The following is a 15577-nucleotide window of genomic DNA, read 5'->3' as shown; positions in this document are numbered from 1 at the left end:
GTTCTCAGCATAACTCTGGTCACAATGTTCCTGTAAACCTCCAACAAGACAATTGTTATTTTCTGCTCTGCAACCTTTTATCTCTATATGAATGGAAAAGTGTTCTACCTTTAAAGGTCAAGCCTGGAAGGCACAGCACTGAGAAAGGACTGTTATGTATATTTCAGGCTCTAGGCAACACTCTTTCACAGAGGTTCAGAACCAGCATGACCAAGCACAGGCAAGAGGGCACAAAGGTTAGAGCTAAAGGAATCGATCCAATATGCAGTCAGGTTTGTTCTTCTCTGTCACAGCCTTACCACATACTCTGTCACCCAGGAGTGGCCGACCCAGTGGAAATGTGGACTGGCTCTCTGAAGACTTAGCTATGGTACCTTCTGGGAGACTACACTGTGAAAGAATGGGGTTCTGTCATACAGAATTCTGAGGCCATTATATGGTGCTGTTACCCCCAGAGCTATGAGTCTGAAAATCAAGGTGTGGAAGGGGCATGACTCATTATACCAATAATTATGCTCAATAATGAGGACTATAGTGGCTTTGCAGGTCTTGTTTTTGATGTCTATATGTGAGTGTTTATTTGTATATGCTATTTTCTTTTTTTTTAAGTTTTTAAAAAAGTTTTATTTATTTATTTAGGGTGCGTTGGGTCTTCATTGCTGTGCGTGGGCTTTCTCTAGTTGCGGCAAGCAGGGGCTACTCTTCGTTGCGGTGCCCAGGCTTCTTATTGCAGTGGCTTCTCTTGTTGTGGAGCACGGGCTCTAGGCACATGATCTTCAGTAGTTGTGGCTCGCGGGCTCCAGAGCGCAGGCTCAGTGGTTGTGGCTCACGGGCATAGCTGCTCCGCAGCATGTGGGATCTTCCCAGACCAGGGCTCGAACCCGTGCCCCCTGCATTTGCAGGCGGATTCTTAACCACTGTGCCACCAGGGAAGTCCCTCTTGTTTTTCTTTATTCCAATTATTATGTCCAAATGGTTGGAGATTAAGTTTACAATTTACTCTTTAGGTAACAGAATATTCAGTGGGGCTGTGACCTGAGTTTGAGGAGTAATTACTATAGCCAGTAATGGATACGGTGATTGTTGGGACAGTGCTTCTTCCTGTGCTGAGGAAAGAGTGATAATAACTTCTTCCCTTGTAGAAAGGACAGCTGTATGTTGGTGGAATGCAGAGTTGATTTGTTGTCATACAGAAGTTTAATCTATATAGAAGGCTGCCTGTGGAAGCTGAGTAGCCAGGAGGTAGGCTGTGTCAGTTATCAATTTATTGCATCTTAGCTCCAAATCCAGCATTCACTGCCTTGCTTGGAATATTGGAGCTGGACCCTGCAGACATTTTTCTTTGCCCTCTGCCATGATAATAAGCTTTGTCAATAGAAGGAGCTGGACAGATACTATGGGAGGAAGGGGCTTCTCTTCATGGTCAAGATGTGTCTTTTTTCTTCTGCTCCAACAGTGCAGCAGTTTGTGTGCAAGACATTCAGGGGTGCTCGCCTTCCAGAAAATTTTGTAGCAGGTTACAGCTCACAGTTCCCTGCCTACCGTCTGTGGCCCACCAGGACCTGAGCATGGGCTTCCAGCTTGCTAGTTCTGGCCAGTGGTTACCTGCCTACCACCCTCGGTCCAGCGGATGTGGACCAGCTGTGGCCTGAGACAGGCCAATGAAATTCTTCACCATCGAGTGAGCTTCAGTCACACCCTCTCCAAGGATGTCTAAACCCCAGGCTTTGATAAAGGATCCCCCCAACTAAGTTTGTTCCATCCATAGGTATTCTCCCTCAGCCTAGGGTATTCTTTAGAATTCTCTTTTATTTTCTATTAGTAGTTAATTCCCTATGAATAGTTAATAATTCTTTATATTAAGCTTTCTCTGTTCACATTTCCCTGTTTGGTTTTGGTCTTCTGGCCAGACCCTGACGGATACAGGCAAGCAACTCTCTTGGGCTTATAATCCCAAGAGATAGAAGAGGTCTACTATCACTGGGGGAGGTGTGGGAAAATCCTCCAAAGAACAACCACAATATTAAGCACATTCTGAGTGCCACAGGGAGAAGGGCCAGGGATGCTTAGAAGGTGCATCCTCGGGCTTCCCTGGTGGTGCAGTGGTTAAGAATCCTCCTGCCAATGCACGGGTTCGATCCCTGGCCCAGGAAGATCCCACATGCTGTGGAGCAACTAAGCCCGTGCACCACAACTACTGAGCCTGCGCTCTAGAGCCCACAAGCCACAACTACGAAGCCTGAGTGCCACAACTACTGAAGCCCGCACACGTAGAGCCCGTGCTCCACAACAAGAGAAGCCACCACAATGAGAAGCCCGTGCACCACGACGAAGAGTAGCCCCCACTCACCACAACTAGAGAAAGCCCGCACACAGCAATGAAGACCCAATGTGGCCAAAAGAAAAAAAAAAAAAACCTTAAAAAAAAAAAAGAAGCTACATCCCCAAGGCCCAAGCAGATAGGACCTGCCTAAGTCTGCATGTGGACCAGGACAACAGAAGAGCTCCCTGCCCCACCACAAGCATAGCATCCAGTCAGAGAAATAACAGCCTATCACTGAGGAAGGGGCAAGAGGATAAAGAGAGACCATCTCTGCGGCACAGGTGGGTAGGAAAAAGTGAAAGCTCAGGGGGAATAAGGAATACTAAGAAAAACCTCTCTGGCATTTCAAACATTATCCTAAGCATTAGGCACCAGCAGCCCTCTGCTAGAAGAATTTGAAACCTGCGGTACACTTAAGGTAAAAAGAGCAACTGTAAAATGCAATCCCAGCCCAACTCCTACCTATCTGGACTTAAGTCACCATCTTAACAGCCTGACTGAGGAAGAGGTGTGGCCATTTCCGGGTATAAAAACGATTTGCTGCAGTCTCTTCTGTTTTACCCTTGATGTCTTATTATTCAATAAGAAAATTATTAGTAAACAAAAAAAGTGGGAATAAAACAATCCATTGTTAAGAGATAAAGCTGTGAACAGACCAGACGTAGAGATGACAGGGACTCTAACTATGGTTAGTATGTTAAAGATATAGTGGAAAAGTTATACAACATGCAAGGACAGACGGGGAACTTCAGAAGAGACAGGACCAAAAGGATAAGTCAACTGGAAATACTAGAAGTAAAAACCATGAAATCCGAGATGAAGAATTCCTTCAGTGGATTCACTAGTCAGATTGACTCAGTGAACTTGAAAATCGGTCAGTAGAAAGCATCCAAACAGAAATTCAAAGGGAAAAAAGGTAGGAAAAAAAGTCACAAAAGAACAGAGTCACCATAAGTGTGAGACAATATCAAGTGGTCTAACATTATGTAACTGGAGTTCCAGAAGGAGAAGAGAGAAAAGTGGCAGAAGAAATATTTGAAGAGGTAATGACTGAGAATTTTCCAAAACTGATGAGGGACATCAAGCCACATATCCACAAAATTCAGAAAACCCAAGCAGGCTAAGGCTTCTCCCCTTCAGAATAAAAAACAAATACAGAGAAACAACATAGTAAATCTGCTGAAAACCAAAGATGGAGAAAATCTGGAAAGCAGTGGGTTGGGGAGAGACACATTACATACAGAGCAACAAAGATAAGAATTATAGCATACTTCTCATCAGAAACTATGTAGGCCAGAATAAATAGACAACATGTTTGAAGTATTGAAAGATAAAAAGCTGTCAACCGGGCTTCCCTGGTGACGCAGTGGTTGGGAGTCCGCCTGCCGATGCAGGGGACGTGGGTTCATGCCCCGGTCCGGGAAGATCCCATATGATGCGGAGTGGCTGGGCCCGTGAGCCATGGCCACTGAGCCTGCGCGTCCAGAGCCTGTGCTCCGCAACGGGAGAGGCCACAACAGTGAGAGGCCCGCGTACTGCAAAAAAAAAAAGCTGTCAACCCCAAATGCCATACCCAGTATAAATATCTTTCAAAAGTGAAAGTAAAGAATTTTTCTGACAAGCAACAGCTGAGAGAATTCATTGCTAGCACATCTGCATTACAAGAAATATTAAAGGAAGTTCTTCAGGCAGAAGGAATATGATTATGATAACTGAAAGGAACTTTGGTCAACCCAAAGAAATGAAGAGTACCAGAATGGTAAAAATAAATAAAGGTAAAAAATATATATTTAGGGCCTCCCTGGTGGCGCAAGTGGTTAAGAGTCCGCCTGCCAATGCAGGGGATACGGGTTCGTGCCCCGGTCTGGGAGGATCCCATATGCTGTGGAGCGGCTGGGCCCGTGAGCCATGGCCGCTGGGCCTGCGCATCCGGAGCCTGTGCTCCGCAACGGGAGAGGCCACAACAGTGAGAGGCCCACATACCGCAAAAAGAAAAAAAAAAAAAATATATATATATATATATATTTATATTTCTCATTTTAATCATGTTAGAAAGTAAATAACTATCCAAAGCAAAAAGAGTAACACTATATTCTGGAGTTGATACCATATGTTAAAGTAAAATGTATGAAAACCATAGCACAAAGGATGGAAGGAAGGAATTGGAAATATACTCTTGTAAGTTTCTTACACTGTATGTGAAGTGACACAATATTATCTGAAGGTAGACCGTGATAGGTCAAAATATATATATTGTAAACCCTAGGGCAACCAGTATTTTTTTTAAGTATAATAATAAGCCAATAATGAAACTAAATACAGTCATTTTAAAAACTCAGAAGTTAATTCAAAAAGTACAGATAGAATAAATAGAAAACAGCTTTCACAATGTAGCTTTAAATCCAACAATATTGTTAATTACATTAAATGTAAATGGTCTAAACCCAATTACTAGCCGCAAAATGTATCCAATTATTCGATTAGATAAAAAAGCAAACCCAACTATTTGCTTTCTACAAGAAATATACTTTTTTTTTTCTTTCTCTTGGCTGCACCATGTGGCTTGCAGGATCTTAGTTCCCCTACCAGGGATCAAACCCTCACCCTGGCAGTGAAAGCACTGAGTCCTAACCAGTGGACCACCAGGAAGTTCCCAAGAAATGCACTTTAAATACATAGACACAGGTAGGTTAAAAGTAAGAGTATGGAAACATTAATCAAAGGAACATTGGGCTTATATGTGGAATCTAAAAATATGGTACAAATGAACTTATTTACAAAACAACAATAGAGTCACAGATGTAGAAAACAAACTTTTGGTTACCAGAGGGGAAAGGGTGGGGGGGGATAAATTGGGAGATTGGGATTGATATATACACACTACTATATATAAAATAGATAACTAATAATGACCTACTGTATAGCCCAGGGAACTGTACTCAATACTCTGTAATGACATATATGGGGAAAGAATCTAAATAAGAGTGAATATATGTATATGTGTAACTGATTCACTTTGCTGTACACCTGAAACTAGCACAACATTGTAAATCAACCATATTCCAGTTAAAAAAAATTGGATTGGATATATAAATATTAGACCAAGTAGATGTCATTATAAGGATTATTACTGGGGATAATTAAGGTCAGTGATAAGACGATCAATTTATCAAGAAGTCATAACAATCCTATGTGTACATGAACCTTCAAAACACATGATGGAAAACTGATAGAATTCAAAGGAGAAATAGAGAAATTCACAATCATACTTGAAGACACTCTTTAAAGATTAAACAGAAAAAAAACCAGAGTAATAATAAAGAAGACCTGAAGAACACTATCAACTTGGCCTAACATTTATATAACACTTTCCTGAAAACAGCAGAATGCATATTCTGAAAACAGGTACATGTGGAACATTTACCAAGATAGACTGCTGGGCTATGAAACAAAGAATTTAAATCATGAAAATATGGTCTATGGCCACAAAGGAACTGAATTAGAAATAATTCACAGAAAAATATCAGGAAAATTCCCCAATATTTGGAAATTTTAAAAAACTTCTGAATAAGCATGCAAGCTTCTAAATAACAAATGCAGCAATGTATAAAAAGGATAATACATTATGACCAAAGGAAGGAGGAAGTTATCCCAAAAATGCAAGGTTGGTTCAACATTATAAAATCAGTTACTGTAATTTGCTGTATCAAAAGACCAAAGAATAAAAATCATATGATCATGTCAAAAGCTGCAGAAAATGCATTTGACAAAATTCATTATGATTTGTGATTTAAAAACTAAGCAAACTAGAAACAAGAGATCTTCTTCAACCTGATAAAGGAATCTATGAAATTTCTACAGCTACATCATACTTAATGGTAAAAGACTGGATGCTTCTCTACTAAGTTCAGGGACAAAGCAAGGATGTCCAGTCTTATGACTTTTATTTAGCACTGTACTGGGAGTACTAGCTAATGTAATAAGGCAAGAAAAAATAAAGTCATATAGATCAGGACTCCCCAACCCCCAGGCCGCAGACCGCTACCGGTCTGCAGGTTAGGAACCAGGCTTTACAGCAGGAGGTGAGCAGCTGGCCAACGAGTGAAGCTTCATCTGCCACTCCCTATCACTTGCATTACCACCTGAACCAAACCATCCTCACCTTCCCCCCTGCCCACCCACCACATCCATGGAAAAATTGTCTTCCGCGAAACTGGTCCCTGGTGCCTAAAATGTTGGGGACGGCTGACATAGATTATAAAGATACAAAACACAGACTACATGATTGTAGTCCTACCTAGAAAACCCTAAAGACTCTACAAAAAATTACCAAAATCAATGTGAGTTTAGCAAAGTTACAGGTTACACGGTCAAAATACAAAAAAAAATCAGTTGTATTTGTATACACTAGCAACAAACACTTGGAAATTGAATTTTAAAATAAAAACCAGTACTATTTATAATAGTGCTGAAAACTGTAAGTTACTTAGGAAAAAATCTCTCAAATATATGTAAGAATTGTATGCTGAAAACTACAAAATATCTGTGGGACTAATCAAAGAAATGCTCAATATATGAAGAGGTATATAGTATTCATGAATGAGAAAACTCAATATTGTTAAGATTTCAATTCTTTGTAAATTGATCTATGGATGCATACAATCTCACCAAAAAATTCAATTTGTAGAAATTGAAAAGCTGCTTCTAAAATTGAAATGGAACAGTAAAGACCTAGAACAGCCCAAACAATTTTGAAAAATAAGAACAAAGTTGGAGCACTCATTGCCCCTGATTTCAAGACTTATTCTAAAGCTATAGTAGTAGCCATAGTAGACACTGTGGTATTGGCTAAAGGATGGACATATAGTGGAAGACAATAGAATCTAGAAATAGATCCACACATATGTGATCAACTGATTTTTGACAAAGGTACAAGAGTAACTTAATGGAGAATGGATAGTCTTTTTACAAATGGTGCTGGAACAACTGGACATCCACACAGTTTTACATTTAGGTTGATGATCCATATATAAACATAATTTTGTATATGGATTATCAACCTAAATGTAAAACCTAAAACTATAAAATGTCTAGAAGAAAATCTTTGTGATTTTGGGGTTAGACAAAGACTTCTTGGGAATATCATACAAAGCAAGACAAATGGGAGCAACTTTTTTTTTTTTTTTTTTTTTTTTGCGGTACGCGGGCCTCTCACTGCTGTGGTCTCTCCCGTTGCGGAGCACAGGCTCCGGAGGCGCAGGCTCAGCGGCCATGGCTCACGGGCCCAGCCGCTCCGTGGCATGTGGGATCTTCCCGGACCAGGGCACGAACCCGTGTCCCCGGCATCGGCAGGCGGACTCTCAACCACTGCACCACCAGGGAAGCCCGAGCTGGAGATTTTTTAGTGGAGGGAGCAGGAGAAGGTGGGGAGAGCCTTCAGACCAAGATGCAGGCCAGACACCTGTGCACAGAGAGAGGGAAGAATGAAGAACCGGGTGGGAAAGTCTCAGACTGCAGCATGGTTCCAAGAAAGTTTCAGTCAAGCATTAGAGGAGTTCTCAAGCCAAAAGGGAGACTCATCTTGCCTGAATGGGCCTGCCTTTCTACCCAAAGCCTTGTGGTCAGGCTTTGGCTTGGGGACGTGGGTCTCTAGTGAAAGCTTGGCAGTGGGTCCAGAGTGGGGAGAGGCAGGGACCATTTTCACACCCTCCAACCGGCATACACTCATAGCCACGACAGTCCACCTGTTGCACCACACAAATCTCCAGGCTCAGGAAGGACCTCCTCCATGGGTCCTGTTGGCCTCTTGTCTTACAGGAGGATAACTCAGAAAAGGAATGTTAGTGAGACAAACTACACTCACCGTTGCCTGCAGTTGGTCTCAGGGCTGCAGCTAGTTTCCATCCTGACCTTCTTCCAGTATCCACTGTAAATTTTCCTCATCCTCAGCTATTACCTTAACAGGTCTTGGTGGCTTATCTGGTGATGTAACCCAAACCCTCATTTCTGAGAGATCTGGATTCCTGATAATCACACCTTTCTCAGGCCGGTCTTGCTGCCTGTGAATATTAATTGGACTCCATTCTCAAGGGCTTGGGGAGAGCCAGACCCAGATGTTCCTGTTTCATTAGACATTGAGCCACTGGTCTCCAGGGATGGCCCCTGACATCCCACTGGGTCAGGGGACGAATGGTGACAGTAACAAGCAGACAACGGCAAAGAGGTTTGCCACCTGAACAATGACGTTTGTAGGGTGCCATGGTCCCTTGAGGAGGATACTCTCACACTGACTCCACGAATGGCCCGTGACACACGAGGCAGGTAGTGGAGTACTCTCCCACTACTCCCCGGAACAGGCCAGAATTTTGACTCAGCAAAGCTCAAAGGGAAAGGGGGGGGTGGTTTATCAACTGCCCCAGGAGCATATAACATCCCAGACACTAGGCACTTTCTATAAATGACTCCGTCAGCCCCACCAGTGGTCAGTGGATCAGACTTATCTCATGGCACCAGGAGGGCAGTCACTCCTTGTCCTCTGTAGGGACCTTTTTGAGAAACTAGTGTAGCTAGTTACCTGTACACCCCCAGGCACTCTGTCCTGGACCCCCTGGGTGCTTTGCCTACACGGAGAAAGATGCCCCTCGGCACTCAGTCTCAGACACTTGACACTGTAGCCTATGCAGCAGCTCAGGGAAAGCTCAGTTTTTCATGATCCACAATTTAGGTTGGGATTCCTTAGCAGCACCCCACAAAAACCAATATGATGCAACAGCCAACAAGAGGCAGGCACACCAACAACCAGCAGTGCCTTCCTGGCAGTTGCTGCTGCCTGTTGGATCCAGTTAGTAAGCCAAGAGCAGTTTGTAACTATCCTGCTCCAATTGTTAGAGTTCCTGGGATTTGTTTTAATCAAGTATTGTAAGACACACAGACAGGAAATGACTGTCATGAAGGAAGAAGTTTATACTCAGAGTCCCTAGAAACTGGAGGCACGCCAGGCCATGAAGGGCCACACGGGGTTAAACTTCAGGTGGTTTCAGTCTCCTAAAATGGATTGGGAAGCATTCCCTCCTTGGTCAGGAGGCAGAGGGGGAAATATGGGCAAAAGCCTGTATTGCGGTTTCTGCAGGAGGGAATGGGTGAGGTGGGGTAAGTAGGCTTAGAATTGGCTAATTTGAATAATTTCAGTGGGCTGTCCAGCGCTGTCTGTTAACTGGCTCTGGGGTGATCAGGGAAGGGGGAGGGTGACCCAGAGTGTAAGGGGGGTGGTGTGGGCTCCAGATTGGTTGGTTTGAATATGAAAGGTGTGCTCGCAGATGAGTCGCTCACTGTCTCTAGGAATTGGGAGAGAGGGTGGGCTATGATGAAGCTTTCATTCCTGGAGGGCCATGTGTTCACCATGGTACAGAACTGCAGCTATGCCGTGATCAGTTACTGGAGGCACAAGTCAATAATGGGAGTTAGAAATGATAGAATCCACTCCCAAGGAGTTGGTTCACTGGATGCATAGGGAAGTGCAAAGTAACAAGAAATAAGCGAAATACACTCTGCCTTGTGTTATCTGTAATAGCTAAAATGAAAGCAGAAGAGAGTGTTGAGGCAGATCCTGAGACTGGGCCAAGCTTGGATTACAGCTGGTCTGAGCTATAGACAGTAGTCTTAGGGCCACTATCGAAGGGAAAAATGACACTGAAACAACAAACAGTGAAGATGGTTGGAATGAGTCATGAGGGACTGGAAAAACAAAGGGAGGGTCATGGGACGCATCCTAGCAGTATGGAAATCTGTCAATGATTATTTAGAAATGGGATTAATAAGGCAGACCTTTATGGGGTCAAAACAAAGGTCATAATCCAGAACGCTTGGAAGTTTTGTGGACTGATGAGAGCCCTGATATATATATATATATAAATATGGAATGCTTCACAAATTTGCATGTCATCCTTGTGCAGGGGCCATGCTAATCTTCTCTGTATCATTCCAATTTTAGTATATGTGCTGCTGAAGCGAGCACGGGCTGTAAATAAGTCTGCCTTATTTACCCTTGTATGGAGGAATTTTAAAAGCTGGAAGGCAAAGATGGCTAGAGACCTCCAATTACCTGGGGCAATGGTCCTGCAGTATAATCAAGATAAGGACTGACCCCTGCTGGAGGCCCAAGGCCATATGAACTCGTGTGAGTAAAATGGTCAGAGGATGCTGAAGAGACTTTTCTGGGACTCCTTGTTATGGGACCCCCCCCACCACCACCACCATGCACTGTGATTCCAAAATCTGTATGTGAAGTCCTAACAGTGCTATAGCTAGACTGTGAGGATATAGGAATGCAGTGGTTGATGGGATAAAGGTGAAAGTTTGGATGAAAATTGAAGGTGTGAACAGACTATGTGAAGTGGTTGTGTCTTCTTTACCTGAATGTGTTATGGGGATGGATATTATGTCTGACTGGGGAAGCTTCCCCTACCAGCGTTGTAAATCAGAAGACATGGAAATCTACCCTTCCTCCAGTATTGATTGGACACGCTAAGTGGGAACCAGGGAGATTGCCAGAGCCCAAAATGTTGTTAATTTGCTGTACCAAAGCCCAGTGTGGAGTGCAGACTGGAGTTTACAGCAAAAGCCTGTGAGTGCCACCTAGTGGCAACTTCTGGGATTTGGGACCAGAATATTTGCATTTGAGAGAAAAATCAGTACTAACTAGCTTGCTTTTGGACTCTGAGATTTCCCCTATGACTGAGGGACATAAAATAACCTTGAAACCTGAAATACCCACAATTCCTTGGGTGATGTTGGAGAAATGCTCTAATTGGGAGGACAATGCCCAGGAGGGTCTCACATACAATAGAAATTGTACAGGAACGTGCTACCAGAGGAGGCAAGGGTGTATTCACTCTTTTCCTCCAGTGCTGACTCTGGAACCACCTGAGGAACTGCTGGATCCTATGGTCACAGGGCTACTTGGGCAATGCCCTATGAACAGCCCTCCACTGACCACCAAAGAGCTGCTTGGTTTGTGGATGGCAGTTCCATGGTGAGTGGACAGCTTCCTGTTTGGAAGGAAGATAGAAGAAAATCTTTGATAGAAAATTTGATTTTCTTTGATAGAAGAAAATCAAAGCAAATCAACTCAGGGAGCCAGATTGCTTTTTCCCTAGCAGTGATGGAAGAATTGGACAATAGTAAAAAGCCCCTATATTTGGGTTTTTACCGACTCACAGACAGGGGCCAATGGCCTGGCCATATGGTCAGACATAGGGCAATGCAAAACTGACCTATTAACAGGATGACCATATAGGGCACAGCCCTGTGGAAACCACTATGGGAATTTGAGGGGTGCATTAAAATAGTACATGTGATGCCCATCAGAAGAACCCCTTCCAGGTTTGGAAGATGATTTGAATTAACAAGTAGGTTTCCTGGGGTGCTCACTTGAGGTGGCCACCTGGGTCCATAAAGTGGGTGGACAGAGATGTCATCCTCAGAGTAAGTTTTATGGAGAAGTGAACAGATAATTCAAACTGTTTTTTAAATTGAAGTATAGTTGATTTACAATGTTGTGTTAGTTTCAGGTGCACAGAAAAGTGATTCATTTATATATATATATTCCTTTTCAGGTTATTTTCCATTAGAGGTTATTACAAGATATTGAATACAATTCCCTGTGCTATACAGTAGGACCTTGTTGTTTACCTTTTTTTTTTTTTTTTTTTTGCGGTATGCGGGCCTCTCACTGTTGTGGCCTCCCCCGTTGCGGAGCACAGGCTCCCGACGCGCAGGCTCAGTGGCCATGGCTCACGGGCCCAGCCGCTCCGCGGCATATGGGATCCTCCCAGACCGGGGCACGAACCCGCATCCCCTGCATCGGCAGGCGGACTCTCAACCACTTGCGCCACCAGGGAGGCCCTATTTACCTATTTTATATAAAGTAGTATATATCTGTTAATCCCAAACTCTTAATTTATCCCTCCCCACCCCCTTTCTTCTTTGGTAACCATAATCTTGTTTTCTATGTCTGTGAGTCTGTTTCTGTTTCATAAATACGTTCATTTGTATCACTGTTTTAGATTCCACATGTAAGTGATATCATATGGTATTTGTCTTTCTCTGGCTTACTTCACTTAGTATGATAATCTCTAGGTCTAACCATGTTGCTGCAAATGGCGATATTTCATTCTTTTTTATGACTGAGTAATATTCCACTGTATATATGTACCACATCTTCTTTATCCATTCATCTGTCAATGGGCAGTTAGGTTGCTTCCATGTCTTGGCTATTGTACATAATGCTGCTATGAACATTGAGGTGTGTGTATCTTTTCGAATTAGAGTTTTCTCTGGGTGTATGCCCAGGAGTGGGATTGCTGGATCATATGAATCACATGATCTACAAGAATAGATCTAGTTTTAGTTTTTAAGGAACCTCCATACTGTTCTCCATAGTGGCAGTCCCATTTACATTCCCACTAACAGTGTAGGAGGGCTCCCTTTTTTCCACACCCTCTCCAACATTTATTATTTGTGGACTTTTTGAGATGGACATTCTGACTGGTATGAGGTGATACCTCACTGTGGTTTTGATTTCCATTTCTCTAATTAGCAATGTGAAACTTTTTTATTTTGTCTAAAACGCGGAGAAATAAAGGCATGAAGGGCTGGTTTATACACCACTATGAGTGTGCACTCACACTCAACATGGTGGGGGGGGGCCAAAGGGATAGTCCCCACTAGATAGATCCTCTGCTTTCGGGGGAGTGGTACTTGGGGAAGAGGAGGTGGGAAGGATGGTATAACTGGTATAACTATACTTTTTTTCTTTTTTCCTCACATCACCTCAACCTCTTTTGTCCTACCTGATGCAGTGGTCCCGGGGCAAGGGCTGCAACTGCAGGTGCTGGAAGCAGATATGATCCCTAAGAAACTGTCACTATACCTTTAAACCTTTATGTCAGATTCCTAAGGATCTGATGGTGTGGGTTGTGCCTTCACCCCATCTGGCAAAATTGGCACTGAGAGTGAATGCAGCTATATTGCTTAGTAATTGGGATGGCCCACCAGTTCTGTACCCTTTTAACCCTACCCCACAGGAGTGAGAGTGGCCTGTGGGAGGTCAAGTGCTACACTAGACGTGTATTTTTTTAAATTTATTTATTTATTTATTTTTGCTGCATTGGGTCTTTGCTGCTGTGTGCGGGCTTTCTCCAGTTGCAGCGAGCGGGAGCCACTCTTCGTTGCGGTGTGCGGGCTTCTCGTTGCAATGGCTTCCCTTGCTGCAGAGCACAGGCTCCAGGTGTGTGGGCCCTAGTAGTTGCAGCATGCAGGCTCAGTAGTTGTGGCATGCGGGCTCAGCAGTTGTGGCTCATGGGCTCCAGAACGCAAGCTCAGTAGTTGTGGCACACAGGCTTAGTTGCTCCACAGCATGTGGGGTCCTCACAGACCAGGGCGCGAACCCTTGTCCCCTGCATTGGCAGGCAGACTCCCAATCACTGTGCCACCAGGGAAGTCCCATAGACTTGTATTGCTGCTGACAATCTGGACCAGCACAGTGGCCACCCCTAACGCCCCCTCCCAAAGTGGGAAAGTTAGGGTATGAATGGAGAGGAGGAGGAGGAATGGTAGCTGAGCACAGAGTTTAATGGTTTTTGCAATGAGAGAAATCCAATATTACATTGGTGCCTTGGGAGAGGCTCAGAGTGAGACGTTATTGTCTCTTAGCTCAATTACACCAGATGCCTGAAAGGATGATGACATGTTGCTGAGACCACTCCTGCTTTTGGAGCCTAAAATAATTGAATGGAAGTCTGCAAACCTGAATGGCATCCATCAGTCTGGGAGACATTTCCATCACTGGACTAATTGTTAATGGCCATCAGTCTGGGAGACATTTCCATCACTGGACTAATTGTTAATGGCCGAGTGGGATTCTGGTCCATGTGCCAGAGCTTTTCAGGTCACGTCTGCTGCCACACTGAGGATAGGGTATAACACTGGCCTTGTTATAATACTGATATTCATAGTCAACTGTATTGGGAAATTGAGTTAAAGCCCCCTAAGGAAGTAAAACAGGTGGAAAATGACTGGCCTGAGGAAGGACTGGATTTACCTAATCATCAGCTAATTTCTATGCTAAATAGTTCTGCACAAGTTTATCATAAGATACAAGGGGGAAAATGAATAATTGAATTAGTACAAAAATATGAAAATGTATGTACTGGCTTTATAGGACAGATAGTTGTTTCTTTAAGTCTATCCCTATCCCAACTCTGGCCCCCCAACTCTTAGGCAATAGGATCATTTTGCTGTAAGAGTCTTGGCCAGAAGCAAGGGGTGGCCTGTGTCCTAAAGAATTTAACTTTGCCCCAGAAGAGGTCTGGATTTTGCCCTCAGGTTCTGGGTGATATCTTTGTTTCCCCTAAATTATGCCTTATTCTCTGGGGGCCTTGGGCTAGCCAGAGAATAAGGCATAATTTAGGGTGGGTGCTGACCACACCTTAGGGTGGGGACAGGTCACACCAGAAAGACCACACAAGTGATTTAGGGTTACATGGTATCAGTTGATCTGGAGACTGAGATTAACCAATCGATCAATCGTGCCTAAGTAATGGAGCCCCTAAAACTGAATACTGAGGCTCAGAATAGCCTCCCTAGTTCACAGTAGTCTGTGTATATTGTCACATGTTGATACTGGGAAAGTAATATGTCCTGACTACACAGAAAGAAAGAGCAGAAGTCCCACATTTCTTTTTTCTTTTTAATTTTTAACTTAATTTAGTTTTTATTTATTTATTTTTGGTTGCATTGGGTCTTCATTGCTGCGCGCAGGCTCTCTCTAGTTATGACCAGCGGGGGCTACTCTTCATTGTGGTGCACAGGTTTCTCATTGCGGTGGCTTCTCTTGTCGCAGAGCACGGGCTCTAGGCATGTAGGATTCAGTAGTTGTGGCACGTGGGCTCAGTAGTTGTGGCTTGAGGGCTCTAGAGTGCAGGCTCAGTGGTTGTGGTGCACTGGCTTAGCTGCTCCATGGCATGTGGGATCTTCCTGGACCAGGGCTCGAACCTGTGTCCTCTGCATTGGCAGGCGGATTCTTAACCACTGCGCCACCAGGGAAGTCCCAAGTCCCACATTTTATACTTCCCCAGACTCATGAGCTTCTTCCCTTGGCTAATCTTAATCTGTATCCCTTCCCTGTAAGAAACTGTATAATGCAGTGTATATAGTGAGTATAATAGCTTTGAGTGGGTTCTGTGAGTCCCAAAA

At 43.7% G+C, this 15577-nt stretch overlaps 1 non-coding gene across 1 annotated transcript; it reads right to left on the bottom strand.

Annotated features, from left to right (window-relative positions):
* Window positions 1–10230: 10230 nt before the first annotated feature.
* LOC132487326 (U6 spliceosomal RNA) lies at window positions 10231–10337 on the bottom strand. The gene has a single exon (XR_009531609.1). It is a non-coding gene; the product is annotated as a U6 spliceosomal RNA (small nuclear RNA).
* Between the last annotated feature and the right edge of the window lie 5240 nt (window positions 10338–15577).

The sequence above is a fragment of the Mesoplodon densirostris genome, chromosome 3 (assembly GCF_025265405.1).
Source record: "Mesoplodon densirostris isolate mMesDen1 chromosome 3, mMesDen1 primary haplotype, whole genome shotgun sequence".
Lineage (NCBI taxonomy): Eukaryota > Metazoa > Chordata > Mammalia > Artiodactyla > Ziphiidae > Mesoplodon > Mesoplodon densirostris.
This window is presented reverse-complemented; position numbering and strand designations above follow the sequence as displayed.